The 15,777-nt window shown below is 51.7% G+C and overlaps 1 long non-coding RNA gene across 1 annotated transcript; it reads left to right on the plus strand.

Moving 5' to 3' along the window:
• Positions 1 to 3,411: 3,411 nt before the first annotated feature.
• Positions 3,412 to 8,057, plus strand: LOC138845390 (uncharacterized). The gene is made up of 2 exons (XR_011382456.1): positions 3,412 to 4,736; positions 6,788 to 8,057. It is a non-coding gene; the product is annotated as an uncharacterized lncRNA (long non-coding RNA).
• The last annotated feature ends 7,720 nt before the right edge of the window (positions 8,058 to 15,777 follow it).

Genomic DNA, 15,777 nt, shown 5'->3' on the forward strand with positions numbered 1-15,777 from the left:
GGTGACTTGCCCAAGTCCCTCAGCTCACTGCTGTTGGAGAGGGTCTTCAGTCTCCCGCTGACAGCAGCTGGGCCCTCTGCTACCCGGGGGCCATTCCCTCCTGTTTTTAAGGGCACCGAGCCCTGTAGTGGTGTCGGGGGCACCTTCATCGCGCTGTTCTGTCTGGCAGCGTCTGTCACTGGTACGGAAGTGTTCTCTGGGAGGCCAAGGATTGACGTGTCTGTCACTGCTGTCCCTGAGCTGGCTTTGTCATCACTTGAATGGGAGTTACAGGCCTTCGGCTGCCAGTCACTGACAGCAGCTTCAGCTGCCTGGAATGGTGATGCTGGCTAGGAAGCAGAGCCACGGCGTGAACCAGGGGCTCTGATAAGGGGATGTGCTCGTCCCAAGTGGTGTCGTAACTGCCATGCCAAAGCCTGCCCAGTGGTGTCCTTTAAAAGGCAAGTGTTTTACATCTTAAGGAATTACAAATCAATTATTTTCACTTTGACACCTTTGTTTTTGATATCATACATAAGAAACCACTGCCAAACCCAAGATCGCTTGCTGAGAAGACCCTCTTCCCCCATGGAAAGTTAGTGGCACCTTGTTGGAAAGGTAGTGAGCGATGTTGCCACTTCCTTCAGAGCTGCTGCCAGGGTCCCCGCAAGGCTATGGATGTGACAACAGTACCTTCCTTCATGTTTTTAAAGATTTCTTTTTATTTATTTGAAAGACACAGTTACAAAGAGAGAGGCAGAGATCCTCCGTCCACTGGTTCACTCTCCAAATGGCTGCAACTGTGGGAGCTGGGCTGAGCCAAAGCCAGGAGCCAGGAGCTTCTTCTGGGTCTTCCATGTGGGTGCAGGGGCCCAAGCACTTGGGCCATCTTCTACTGCTTTCCCAGGCCATGGCAGAGAGCAGGATTGGAAGTGGAGCAGCCAGGACTCGAACCAGTGCTCCATGTGGGATGGGGGCTTAACCTGCTATGCCACAATGCGGGCCCCAATACCTTAATTTTATTATTTTATAAAATGTTTATTTTAATGTACTTGAAAAGAGAAAGAGAGAGACAGAGACAGAGAGAGATATCTTTCATCCATCTGTTCACTCTCCTATAGCCACGGCTGGGCCAGGCCTACCTGGGAGCCCATCTGGATCTCCCATATGGGTGGCAGAGGCCAAGGCCCTTGGGCCATCTGCTGCTGCCTTCCAGGGCATACAAGCAGGAAGCTGGTTCGGAAGCAGAGGTGCCAGGACTTGAACCGGACACATGGATGTGAGACGTGGCTGGCCCCCATGGTGGCTTGCCCTACTGTGCCACAGCACCCAGTGCCCTTCCTTTTACTGTGCACCACCTGTCTCTGTGCCAGGCATACTCCCTGGATTATTTTTTGCCCTCAAAACAGTTTTTCAAGGTGGGGGTTACTACCTGCATTTCAGAGATCTAAAACTCGAGATTCACACCACTGAGAGTGGCTAAGTGGGCCTCAGACATGGCTGCGGGGCTGGGCCCTTCCCAGCGCTTGGAATCTGCTTGCAGCAGGTGCCCCCGTCCCCCAGCTTGGCCGCTGTTCCCACAGGGGCACGGTGGCCAGCCGGACGCTAGCTGCAGCCAGGATTATGAGCGGCAGACTTTGCGATTTCATAGGGTGCTGGAGGCACTCGAACAATAAGCACACTGCTTCCACAGCAGGTGGGCACCCGGAATGAAGGGACCACTGTCCTTCCGAGCCTTCCCGGGCTCTCTGAGAAAGGGACCAAGGGGACGGCCTGGGAGGCGAGGCCTGTTAGGAGGGGTGGAGCCCCTGCTGGAGGGAGGCACTGTGCATGGAGGGCTCCCAGGTGGGCAGGGTGAGGTTTGTCCTAGAGTGTGCAAGCCATGGGAAGTGGGTAAGGCGGGAGCTGGTGGAAGAGAGCAGGCACCTGAGCTTCCTGTGGTTTCCTGGTGGGACTGCCGCGGGGGCTCTTTGGGCCTTGGGCCAGGTGTAGGCCTGGGGGATTTAGGGGTTTCCGGCACCCCCTAAAGGCTTCTGATGCTACAGGGACTTTCTGTCCATGCCGCTGGGGTTGCCCCCAGCCCAGATCTGTCATGTCTCGCCAATCCCGAGGGCTAAATTTGGAGTTTAATAACAACACTTTGGATTTATGTAGCCCGTTTCCTTGGAGGCACTTCATCTGTTATCCCGTTAATTCTCATAACATCCCTGGGCGGAAGGTGAGGGAGAGTGAGGGAAGAAGGAATTCCTCTCCAGCTCCTTTGTGTCCTGAAGGTGAGAGGAGGTGTTGGGAGTAGGCGCCCGCCGGGGCTGGGAGCAGCCTGCATTGTAGCCCTCAGCGAGAACAGGCTGCCCTTGGACATGGGTGCGTCTCCCAGGAGGATCTGATGCCACAGAGCGGTTATGCTGCACCTGCTGCGCAGAAGTCTTCCGGGTGACCCTGTCAGAGGTGAGAGGAGTGGGTGTGAAGTCGAGCAAGGTGAAACCAGGGTCTAGGTGTGTCAGGGGTGACCAGGGTGGCCTCCGCTAAGCAGGCTGCAGAGGTGGCAGGATGGCTTCCTGGGGTGCAGGGTCGGGGCAGGATTGGAGCCATGTTTGGAAGCAGTCTTGGAGAGGACCCCGGTCTGTAGCAGTCTGGCACCAAGAGTGTGACTCTCATCTTCCTCCCTCCTGGTCCCACGGCGGGGGACAGGCCCTTGCCCTCCTAGCTCACTTTCCCCAGGAGTTGTTCAGGGTGTGCTTTGTGGTTCTAAGGCTCCAACTGGAGTGTTGATGGATGGAGAGTGCGAGCGTGTGGAGGAGGACGAGCTCCTGGGTGGGGCTGCAGGAGCTGGCTCTGAGGTTGCAGCACCAGCAGAGGGGAGGGCCGGCCCATGCACAGGGCGCTTCCGGGGCAGCGTCAGCCTGCAGTACTGTGGCATAGCGGGTAAAGCCTCCTTCTGTAGTGCCAGCATTCCATATGGGTGCAGGTTCAAGTCCCGGCTGCTCTGCTTCCAATCCACCTCCCTGCGAATGCACCTGGGAAAGCGGTAGAGAATGGCCCACATCCTTGGGCCCCTGCACCTGTGTGGGAGTTCTGGAATAAGTTCCTGGCTCCTGGCTTGGATCAGCCCACCTCTGGCCATTGTGACCATTTGGGGAGTGAACTAGCAGATGGAAAACCTCTCTCTCTGCCTTCGCCTCTCTGCCTTTCAAGTAAATAAATAAATCTTAAAAAAAGTACACAAACATTTTTTGATACCAGCTTTTAGCTTATTCTAGCATACATATAATATAAACACTTTTGTGAGAAAAAAATAGCTTAAGGTGTAATAGCTGAAGTTGAAAAACCAGACATGCATAAAAAACTGATGCCAAAACGTATTTGGAAAAGAAAACATGAAATATAAAGGTTAATTCTACAGCTTTTTCTTCCTTTTTAAAAAACTTTAATAAATATAAATTTCCAAAGTACAACTTTTGGTTTATAGTGGCTTTTTCCCCCCATAACTTCTCTCCCACCCACAACCATCCCATCTCCCACTCCCTCTCCCATCCCATTTTTTATCAAGATTCATTTTTAATTATTTTTATATGCAGAAGATCAACTTAGTGTATACTAAGTAAAGATTTCAACAGACTGCACCCACACAGACACACAAAGTATAGAGTACTGTTTTAGTAGTAGTTTCACCATTAATTCGCATAGTACAACACATTAAGGGCAGAGGACCTACATGGGGAGTAAGTGCACAGTGACTCTTGTTGATTTAACAATTGACACTCTTATTTATGACGTCAGTAATCACCTGAATCTCTGTCATGAGCTGCCAAGGCTATGGAAGCCTCTTGAGTGCACAAACTCCGATCTTATTTAGACAAGGCCATAGTCAAAGTGGAAGTTCTCTCCTCCCTTCAGAGAAAAGTACCTCCTTCTTTGATGGCCCGTTCTTTCCACTGGGATCTCACTCACAGAGATCTTTCATTTAGGTCATTTTTTTTGCCACAGTGTCTTGGCTTTCCATGCCTGAGAAACTCTCATGGACTTTTTAGCTGGATCCAAATGCCTTAAGGGCTGATTCTGAGGCCAGAGTGCTGTTTAGTGCATCTGCCATTCTATGAGTCTGCTGTGTATCGTGCTTCCCATGTTGGATCCTTCTCTCCTTTTTAATTATATCAGTTATTATTTGCAGACACTAGTCTTGTTTATGTGATCCCTTTGACACTTAATCCTATCTTTATAATCAATCATGAACTGAAACTGATCACTTTGACTAGTGAGATGGCATTGGTACATGCCACCTTGATGGGACTGAATTGGAATCCCCTGGCACGTTTCTAACTCTACCATTAGGGGTAAGTCTGAGTGAGCATGTGCTGAACTGTACATCTCCTCCCTCTCTTATTCCCACTCTTATATTTAACAGGGATAATTTTTCAGTTAAATTTAAATGCATAAGAATAATTGTGTGTTAATTAAAAAGTTCAACCAATGGTATTAAATAGAACAAAAAAATACTAAAAGGAATAAAATAGTAAGTTTTTCCTTGACAGGACGAGGGCTGATCAAGTCATTGTTTCTCATAGTGCCCATTTCACTTCAACAGGTTTCCTTTTAGGTGCTCAGTTAATTGTCACCTATCAGGGAGAACATATGATATTTGTCCCTTTGGACAAAAAAAAAAAAAAAAAAAAAAAAAAGCCTGGCTTGCAACTTCCTGTCCATCCAAGACCACACTGTTAACTGGGCTCTGGCCGATCTTCCCCAGCCCCAGGCAGGTATGTGCGTGCAGAAAACCAGGAGCAGAGTGTGTAGAAGGAGGCATCTGGGAAGTTCTCCGGTGTGTGCTCTCCCTCCCCTTCCACAGGTGAGCGTGTTACGGTTTACAATTGCAAGTACAAAAAAACTGTGCAGGAGCAAGAATCTGAGCAGGTGCTGGAGACCCGAGAGTCAAGAGAAAACCAGTGGCTTCAGGTAGGAGCAGTGCCAGGACTGGGGAGTGTGGGGAGACGGGCCGCCAGGGTGTGGAGCCCGGATTGTGCAGGGGGCTGTATTTGAAAGCAGAGATGTGGCTCCATCAGGTGTGCCTTCTACAGAGGCACTGGCCTGGTGTGGAGTCCCTGGCTTCCCCTCTTCTCCTAGCTCCTTACTCTGATCTCCCACTGGGTGGGCGGCTTCTTGTAAGATGTCTAGGGTTCTAGGCCAGCACTGTGGCACAGTGGGTTAGTGCCCTGGTCTGCAGTGCTGGCATCCCATATGGGTGCCAGTTCAAGACTCGGTTGCTCCACTTCTGATCCAGCTCTCTGCTATGGCCTGGGAAAGCAGTAGAAGATGGCCCAGGCCCCTGGGCCCCAACACCCATGTGGGAGACCTGGAAGAAGCTCCTGGCTCCTGGCTTCGGATTGGCGCAGCTCCAGCTGTTGCGGCCATCTGGGGAGTGAACCATTAGATGGAAGACCTCTCTCTCTCTCTCTCTCTCTCTCTCTGCCTCTGCCTCTGCCTCTGCCTCTGCCTCTCTGTAACTCAGCCTTTCAAATAAATAAATAAATCTTTAATAAAAAGAAAATGTCTAGGGGTCCATTTTCTTTTGTTTCTGTCTTTCTTTCTAAGAAATATTTATCTGAAAGGTAAAGAGAGAGAGAGAGAGAACTTCCAACTGTTGCTTCACCACCCCCAGATGGCTGCAATGGCCAATACTGGGCCAGGCCGAACACAGGAGCTTCATCTGGGTCTCCCACATGGGTGCAGGGGCCCAAGGACTTGGGCCATCTTCTTCCACTGCTTTCCCAGGCACATTAGCAGGGAGCTGGATTGGAAGTGGAACAGCCAGGTCTCAAACTGGGCCCACCTGGGGTGCTGCAGGTAGCGGCATTACCTTCTACACCACAGTGCTAGGCTCTGGGGGTCCATTTTCAGAAAACAGAGAATGGAAAGTTACTCATAGTTGACTTGCAGGTGTAGCAAGTCACTAGGCAAACAGGATGTAATGGAGTAGCCAACTCACAAGAAGCAATTAGAGTGCAGAAGGGGAGGAGGAGGGTAACTATAACTTAGGGAAGTTGGTGTACCCTATAGTACTCAGCCAATGAGGAACTGGGGAGGGGACTGTGAGCCAGGATACAAGTTTACAAGTTGCTGGCTGTACCTGCTGGGTGTGCCTGCTGCTCATCAGGCACCTGGTCTTCAAGGCAGATAATAAAGTCTCGCTTCCACTGTGCTTCCTAAGTCCAAGGCCATCTCTTGAGTGGACAGGTGAGGATACTTCCCACACACCCTCACTCTCCACCTGCTCGGCCTGAAAGCCCTGCTGCACGCTTGAACTCTCCCAGCCCCCACATCCAGTCCATCAGCTCATCTTGGCACTTTATTCCCTTTAAATCTGCAGCCTCATCGTCCCCACAGCTCTCTGTCTGAGCCTCCGCCCCTCTCGCCAGTGTCCTCTGTGGCTGCCTCTCTGGCCTCCTGATCACACCTCTGCCTTCAGTGTCTTAGCCAGGCAGCAGCCAGTGTGACACTGGGACCGTGTGAGAGCTTGTTCCACCATGCAGGTCCCTGCGGAGCGTCACATCCCACCCAGCGGAGCCTGAAGCATCGCCCTGACCCTCATGGCCCCGTGCCCTGGACTCTGCCCCCTTCTCCTGGCCCTCACTCTGGTTTCCTGCCTGCCTTGCTTCTCCTCAGCGGTCACTCTGAATATTTTCTTGCCTATTGGCCCCCCTAGAAAGAAAGTTTGGTGGAAGCAGGTTTTTTTGTTTGTTTTTAAGAAAGAAATTAATTACAAAGGCAGAGAGGCATTGTGCCCTCTCTCATACACTGGTTCTCTCCCCAGATGCCTACAACAGTCTGGAGCTGGGCTGCAGCCAGGACCCAGGAACCCAATCCAAGTCTCCAGTGTGGGTGGCAGGCACCCAGCTACTTGGCCATCACCTGCTGCCTCCTGAGGTGCCCATTGACAGGTCGCTGGAATCAGGAGTAGAGCTGGGACTTGAACCCAGGGACTCTGATGTGGGACGCAGGTATCCTAGGTGGCAGCTTGACCTCTGGGCCAAACACCTGCCACCAGAGATATGTATGTGTGTCTGACTTTCCAGTGCTGTGCCTCCAGCCCTAGAAGGATGCCTGGTGCCCAGTCGAACAAGCAAGTCCTGTTGAGTGACTGACTGGTACAGGCAGCAGTTAGGCTGAGAACCGGAGCAGGAGACCATCCCAGAGGCTGTGGCAGAATCTGACAGGAGGGGTCGGTGGTCCGGTGCCTGCACAGTGCCAAGGTTTAGACGCATTCAGTTGAGAAGAGCCTGCAGCTGTAGTTGGTCCATGCGGGGAGACTGTGGCACGCCTGGGCATTCCTACCTCTCACAGTGAACTCCAGGCTGAGGGCCCATCGTGGTGACAGAGGACACACACGAAGCACTTTCTCAGCCGTCGCTGTAGGGGATCATAAGGTTGCTCCTGCCCCAGGGCGCTGTCTGTGGGATGCGCATGTTGCAGTTCATGGAAACAGATCTTGGAGGAGCTTCTGGTTGCCTTATGGAGAATCCATTCTCTCCCCATCCTGGGCATGGAGGAGAAGGCTCCTGTCAATGGCTGGGCACTCTGAGGAGGGTGTGCACCTGCCGTGGACAGCTTGTTACCATGACAGAAGGCAGCCTGGGCACTGGAGCCTGGATCAAACCCACTCCCGGATGTTAGATATGGGAGCTAATGAATGTGGTTGAGGGGAATGACTGCTTTTCTCTTAAAAATAATTCTTTAGTTAATTCATTTGAAAGCCAGAAAGAGACCCACAGAGTGAGAAAGCTCTTATCCACTGCTTCACTCCCCAAATACAATTGTTTGGGCCAGGCCAGGGCCAAAGTCAGGAGCTGGGAACACAGTTCAGATCTCACACACGGATGGCAGAAGCCCATCACTTGAGCTGTCACTGCTGCCTCCTAGGGTCTACAGTAGCAGGAAGCTGGAGTTAGGAGTCGGAGCTGGGAACTGAACCCAGGCACCCTGGTAGAGGATGTGGCCTCTTAATTGCCAAGCTTAACACTTGCTCCTAAATAATTGTTAAATAAATTGTTTTGTTCTGTGATATAATAAAAGGATAAGACATACGCCACTCTTGCTGCTGGGAACACACAGTCTCGAAACTATGAAAGGGAAGCAGAAACGTCACAGAGCCACGTGGGCTGGAAACTAAAGCTGAGTGGTCCCTAGAGCAGCTCGCCAATCAGATAAAGGTCATTTATTTGGCCTCTGCCTTAATCGTTGGGTTTCCTGGAGTTGGTTTTCCCTGCCACTCACAAATTCCACTTCTTTCTGAGCAGGTGCCCCACCTCGAGTGTCATCAGGATGGTGTGCAGACACAGGGCCCCTATGATAGGAAGCCAGAAGTCCCTGGGTGCCTTTGTGGAACCCTAGCCTTGCTAATGCTGGGTGGCAGGCAGGGCTAGGGGAGCAGTGGATGTGGCTTTCTCTTGCCCCATTGCCTCGAAGCACTGCCCACTTCCAAGCTCCACCAGGACTGGAAGGTGAGTGCTGAGCCCGGTCACAGGCTCACTGCCCAGATGCCCTCCATGGCCAGTGCTGTGTCTTCCTGACCGGGAGCTCACTTGGGCTTTCAGCATGGGTCCCAGCTCTGTTGAGGCCATGAGAGAAACCTGTTTTCCTGCAGAGTCACTGACTTCCTCCTCCCGCTGTGGACGTGCCTTTTGGGAGGGTCTCACTCAGAGGGGACAGCACCTGTCACCCTGCAGCCGGAGGTCCCTGCACATGTCCACACGGGCACCTGTGAGTGATACATGCTGGAGCCACTGGCGCTCCATGCCACCTGTTAACAGGGTTCTTGCCCTTGGTGGGCTCCTTCCTGGAGTATTTATAAATGGATAAAAAGCATCTACTAAAAGAGAAAACTGATTCTCATCAAATACACTTAGCAAAATATTGAAACATTTATAATGAAGTAACTGTTTATTAATGCAGTGATAACAGTATCTTGTGGCAGGTCTGAGAGCTACTATAATTCCAAGTCATCACACAGGGCTGAGTGGCGTTCTGAGACATCGGCAGCTGTGATGTCATGTGAACATATGTGGGACTTTCGTCGGCCATGAAGTCACTGGGACTGCTCACGCTTTGAGGTTTTGTTGTCTGTGCTCACCATGTCTTAGAGGTCTTAGAGGAAATAAAGGTGTCATTCTCTACCCAAGTCCATTGGTCCCTGCATTCTATCCCTGGACCCCATGGGAGGTGTCCTCGGGCCCCAGATTACAAACCCTAAAGTGACGGGTACTTAACAAGTTTCTGTGTGTGTGTGTGTGTGTGTGTCCGTGGTGTGCCCTGGCTCTTGTGGGCATTTCATGAGGACACTTGAAAAATTTCACGGATGTGGCTGGCATTGTGGTATAGCAGGTTAAGCCGCCACCCATGATGCCACCATTCCACATGGGCACAGGTTCAAGTCCTGGCTGCTCCACTTCTGATCCAGCTCCCAGACAATGTACCTGGGAAAGCAGTGGAGGATGGCTCAAATCCTTGAGCCCCTGCACCCATGTGGGAGACATGGAATGAGTTCCAGGCTCCTGGCTCCAGCCTGGCCATTGCAGTCATTTGAGGAAGGAACCAGTAGATAGAAGATCTCTCTCTGTCTCTGCCTCTCTTTCTCTTTCTCTGTAACTTTGCCTTTCAAGTTAATAAATAAAATTTTTTTTTTAAAGAAAAACTTCATGGATGTGAATGGAATGCATTTGGTGCAGTGGAAAAGACACCACGTGGAATTCCCCCATCCCCTCTCTGAGCTCCTGTGTTGGGGGTCTCCACTTCTCTTCTGATTCCTGCTTCCTGCTAATATGCACTCTGGGAAGTAGCAGGTGATGGCTCAAATACTTGGGTCACTACCATCCACATGAGAGATCCAAACTGGGGTCCAGGCTAATGACTTCAGCCTGGCCCAGCCCTGGCTCTTGTGGGCATCTGGGGAGTGAACCAGTGGATGGAAGACCTCTGTCTGTGTCTGTCTCTGTATCTCTCTGCCTATTAAAAAAATGAAAATCTAGAAAAATTATTGATTTTTTAAAAAAGATTTATTTATTTGAAAGTCAGAGTTACACAGAGAGAGGAGAGGCAGAGAGAGAGAGAGTCTTCACTCCCCAATTGGTCGTAATGGCTGGAGCTGCACTGATCTGAAGCCGGGAGCCAGGAGCCTCTTCCAGGTCTTCCATGCGGGTACAGGGGTCCAAGGACCTGGGCCATCCTCCACTGCCTTCCCAGGCCATAGCAGAGAGCTGGATCAGAAGTGGCCCAGCTGGGTCTTGAACTGGCACCCATATGGGATGCTGGCGCTTTGAGCATTAACCTGCTGCACCACAGTGCTGGTCCCAAAAAATTTTTTAAAATGCTGAAAAAGTTCATGGAAAAATGGAATTAAAAGATAAGTTTATTAAATTATTAAAGATGTTATTCTGTGATTCAAGCACAGTACTTTTTAAAACAATGACTTTTTAATATTTATTAATTTGTTTGAAAGCCAGAGTTAGAGGAAGACCCAGGGGAAAGGAGGGAGGAATGGAGGGAGGGAGGAGGAGAGAGAGAAAGAGAAAGAGATCTTCCATCTGCTGGTTCACTCCCCAAATGGCTACAACTGCCGAGGCTGGGCCAGGCTGAAGTTAGGAGCCTGGACCCTCATCTAGGTCTCCCGTGTGGATGCAGGGGTCCAAGCACTTGAGCCATCTTCTGCTGCTTTCCAAGGTGCATTAGCAGGGAGCTGGACCAGAAGAGGAGCAGCCGGGACTCACACTGGTGCCCGTATGGGATGCCGGTGTCTCAGGCAGCAGCTCAACCAGTTGTGCAACAGCGCTGGCCCCCATGCACAGTTTTATAATTGTACACATTTTGCAGACCACAGGCACGCCCAGTGGACCTGCTATGTGTGCACACACAGACCACAGGCATGTCCAGAGAGACGCTGCCAGCGGGGCACCTGCACACACCTACCTCTCACACATGGGGCTGTGCAACCACATGCTCCCATAGAAGCACCTGCGCCACTTAGACCTGCCCATGGGGCTGCAGAGACACATGCGCGAGCACAGAAGCACGTGGACACATACACCTGGCCTTACCCCGTGCTGGCTGTGCCTGTGCACACAGCCCTGACTCCCAGGCCCCGCCTGGCTGCCAGGCCATGCTCATACCATCTGGACCCTGTCCCAGGTGCCCAGGAGGTCCCGGGATAAGGATTCTTCCCACTGTCCCCGGACACAAACGAAGGGGCCAACAATGTCTAATCCACCCCCTGATGGGTGATGGGGATTTGGCTGATGTCACTGAGCCACCACGAGTGGACCTCCAGGGAGCCTGGGCCTGGGCTTGTCTGACCCCTTGGGGGCAGTGGGGCCTGGCGCAGGGTGGGGCGCCCTCTGAGGAAGGCATTCTTCATTGGTAATGAACATGTTGTCTGTAGAAACTAATGGCCCAGCCTCCTATTCAGTTTATGTAAAATAAAACAGGCCATATGCTGCTGCTTTCAGAGTTTGGGTGTTTAAATTAAATGTTGTTTAATGAATATTCAAACCCATTTGCTCCAAAGTTGTACTCAATGTGGTGGCGGCTTTCATGCCCCCTCCCCGAAACCCCCTCCTCGCTCCAGTACTCAGGGTATTAAGCCATTAGAACGGGTGTGAACATCCAGGCATCTGTCTTCCAACGGCAAGTTGGATATTAAAATGCTGGAGCAGATGACAGTATAAATAAAGACATACAGTGAGCGGCTCGTCTGGTTATTTTTTTGTTTGGTAATTAAGACTGAGGAGGCTCTAACTTAAGTTCTATCTTATTGAGAAACAGAGGTGGGGCTGAGACTGCGCCACCTCTCCCTCGTGGCTTTGCTTGCTGGCCCAGAGGGGCTTCCGCCTAGGGCCTCAGTGCACGAGTCTGCGTGGTGGCGCAGAGACACGAAGTGGCTTTATCTCCCTGCTGAACTCTGCCAGGTTACCCCTGACGCCGGCTGGAGCGGTGTTAGCCGCAGCTCTGCTGTCACTGAAGCCCCGCGTGGTTCACAGCCATGGGCTTGTCTCCGATGGAGGCTCTTCCCTGCCCACGATGGAACCGGGGAGGGAGCAGGGTGGTTTCCCCCTGACCCCCCCCCACCCTGTCTAGCCAGAGACTTGGGTCTTGGGTCTCACCTCTCTGAGGTTGGTGGCAGGGCTTCCCGTGGTGGGGGGGTGGGGGTGGAGAAGCGGTCCCTGTGGGTGGTGGAAAGACTTTGTACTCGGGTCCTTCTGCCCTGCGCTGCCTTGGCTGACGTGGTGGTCCCGCTGTAGATGGCAGGGCTGGTGTGCTTGGGGCGGAGTCCAGCTCATGCCAGCACCGTCCCTCACAGAATCCCTCAGAGAGACAGCAGCTCTCCTTGCAACAGTAAAAACCCAAATGGAGATCCTGTTGCATGTGCTTGGAGTGAGGGTGTGTCCACGACTGGGATGGTTTTAGGAACACCACCAGGATCCTCATTCTTTCTCCTGCTCTCCTGTTCCCCGAAGTCACCTCCCAATTCAAAGAATTCAAATTGTTTCCACATCTCCCATGATCACTTCCGTGTGGGGGACCCCCAGGCCTCCTTCCCCGGCCCTTGGCTCTCTCTACAGCTCTGTCTCCACTAGGACACACGACCAAATGTCAATCTACTGTACCCAACCTCCTCACCTCACCTTCCCTCTTCCACAAGCCGAGCCACCGAGTTCTGTAGCATGAGCACCGAATCGGGCAGGTACTGTACACACTATGCACAGAGGCCCGTGGTAGGCGCTGAGCATCCAAGGGCACCCAGCAATGGTCACTGCCCTCAAGAAGCTCTTGGCCCAGCGGGAGCCGGAAACCCGAGGTGAGAGCGTCAGTGTGAAGTGAGAAGCACGAAGCTGGACACGGGATGAATAGTCTTTCCTGGGCAGGCAGGGAGGGCTTCCTGGAGGATGAGCTCATTTGTGAATAACTGGTAAGAAGTGTTCTGTTGTCGGCGCCGAAGCTCACTAGGCTAATCCTCCGCCTTGCGGCGCCAGCACACCGGGTTCTAGTCCCAGTCAGGCCGCCGGATTCTGTCCCAGTTGCCCCACTTCCAGGCCAGCTCTCTGCTGTGGCCCTGGAGTGCAGTGGAGGATGGCCCAAGTGTTTGTGCCCTGCACCCCATGGGAGACCAGGATAAGTACCTGGCTCCTGCCTTCGGATCAGTGTGGTGCACCGGCCACAACGCACCGGCCGCGGTGGCCATTGGAGGGTGAACCAACAGCAAAGGAAGACCTTTCTCTCTGTCTCTCTCTTTCTCTCACTGTCCACTCTGCCTGTCAAAATAAATAAATAAATAAATAAATAAAAAAGAAGTGTTCTGTTGTTTCAATCGGCAGAGGCCCCTTGCCTGGCTTTCTGAGATCTACAGAGTCAGGGTTCCAGAACCTGGACTTGTTCCAGGGGTTTGTTTCATCACCCAGCAACGAAAGGAGGTGAGTCCAAAACTTGAGACCTCCCTAAAACCCTGAAATCAATGAAGGGCCAGTGCTCAGAATAGGGACAACTGGTCTACCTGATTCGGCTTTGCTCCCTCCTGGAATCTCCCATAGAGAACTGGATCACCCTGGGAAGGGATAGAGATGTGATTTGGAGTCGGATGCCTCACCTGAGGGTTGCAAGAGTGCTTCTGCCTCCCTGAGTGAGTGTGATGAGCACAGGACACGTTAGTATTTGTGAAAGTGTTGAGAGAAGAGCAGTGCCTATGAAAAGCCAGACATTACCCACACTTCTCCCTCTCTCTCATTTTATTGGATTTCCACCGCCATCATTCATGAGTTTCTTAGAAGCTTAATCCACCTAATCAACCAGCCAGCCAGCCAATCAGCCGCCTCACCACCCCCTCCCTCATCACAACACATTTATTTAGTATCTACTTTTTTTTCCCTAAGATTTATTTATTTATTTATTTTGAAAGTCAGAGTTACAGGGGGTTGGGGAGATCTTCCATCTGCTGGTTCACTTTCCCGATGGCTGCAATGACCAGGGCTGGACCAGGCCAAAGATAGGAACCAGGAGCTTCTTCCAGGCCTCCCACATGGGTACAGGAGCCCAAGCACTTGTGCCATCTTCCTCTGCTTTTCTAAGCCATTAGCAGGGAGCTGGATCAGAAGTGAAGCAGCCAGGACACAAACTGGTGCCCATATGGGATGCTGGCATCACATCATAGGTGGTAGCTATATGCTGGTCCTAGTACCTACTTTTTGCTGGCCACTTATAGTTAAAGAAAGGCAAGCAGCTGGACAACCTTTGCCAATGTTTTACATTAGATGCCTTATTTTGCTGATACTTTCCAAGCCGCACTAGTCAGTTCCTATCTCTACGGGAGATGAGAAATTGGAGCAACAGCAAGCTTAGGCATTTTCCTCCTGCCACAGAGCAGAGCCACAATTTAAACTCAAGTCTTAGGACTACAAAGGGCCTGCTTGCCATTGACATTGGGGCCTGCAAGGCTTAGATTTTGATTTGAAGAGACCCCAGGCACCCAAACGAGCCGTCTGTCGTGCCATGGCTGCACTGAAGCTTCCTCCGAGAAGGGCTGAAGCTCCAGGAGCAGTTTCCAGGTCTCTGCTCTCATCTCCAAAGACAGCACAGCCACGATGTCCTGAGCTCTGCAGCAGCCTGACCTGCTGACTCGGCCAGGAATCTGGGGACGTCATCGCAGGCCTGCGCCTCGGTGGCTCCTTCGTTTCCCGAAGGGCTGGTGGGGGCTGGGATTGCTTTGTTCTATTTATGTTTAACTTTGTTTATTTGGAAGGTTGTGGGGGTCACTTGGCATTAGGGATTTTACAATGTGGCTATCCTCTGTCACTCTGCTTTTAACTAAACAAATAAATACATAAAAACTGGGGCCAGCGCTGTGGCTCAGCGGGTTAACGCCCTGGCCTGAAGCACTGGCATCCCATATGGGCGCTGGTTCGAGACCCGGCTGCTCCACTTCTGATCCAGCTCTCTGCTATGGCCTGGGAAAGCAGTGGAAGATGGCCCAAGTGCTTGGGCTCCTGTACCCGCATGGGAGACCTGGAAGAAGCTCCTGGCTCCTGGCTTCGGATCGGTGCAGCTCCGGCCATTGCGGCCAATTGGGGAGTGAACCAGTGAATGGAAGACCTCTCTCTCTGCTTCTCCTCTCTCTGTGTAACTCTGATTTTCAAATAAATAAATAAATAAATCTTTAAAAAAATTAAAAATTTGCAGACCCGGCCCTTGGAACACTGTTACAGGCAGCTCAAGCAACATCTCATCTTAAACTCCTCCCCAACCCAAGGAGGCAGGTGTGAGTAAACCCATTTCATACATGAGGAAATTGAGGCCCATGAGGCAGAGACAGGATTCAGCTCCACAAGCTTCTGTATTACTCTTTACTATTAGGAACCTCTTTTTCTTTTTTTTTTTTTAAAATATTTACTTATTTATTTGAAAGACAGAGTTACAGAGAGGCAGAGGCAGAGAGAGAGAGAGGGAGATCTTCCATCCACTGGTTCACTCCCCACATAGCCACAATGGCTGGAGCTGGGCCAGGTTGAAGCCAGTAGCCAAGAGTTTCATCTGGATCTCCCATCTGGGTGCAGGGGCCCAAGGACTTGGGCCATCCTCTGCTGCTTTCCCAGGTGTGTTAGCAGGGAGCTGGATGGGAAGTGGAGCAGCTGGAACTCAAACTGGTGCCCATGTGGAATGCCAGAGCTGCAGGTGGTGGCTTTACTGCTACTCCACAGCCCCAGCTCCGGGAACATCTTTATATATTCCAGAGCACTTTCTCTTCCGTTATTCAGTTGTTTGTCT

Source organism: Oryctolagus cuniculus, chromosome 15, assembly GCF_964237555.1.
Source record: "Oryctolagus cuniculus chromosome 15, mOryCun1.1, whole genome shotgun sequence".
Taxonomy (NCBI): domain Eukaryota; kingdom Metazoa; phylum Chordata; class Mammalia; order Lagomorpha; family Leporidae; genus Oryctolagus; species Oryctolagus cuniculus.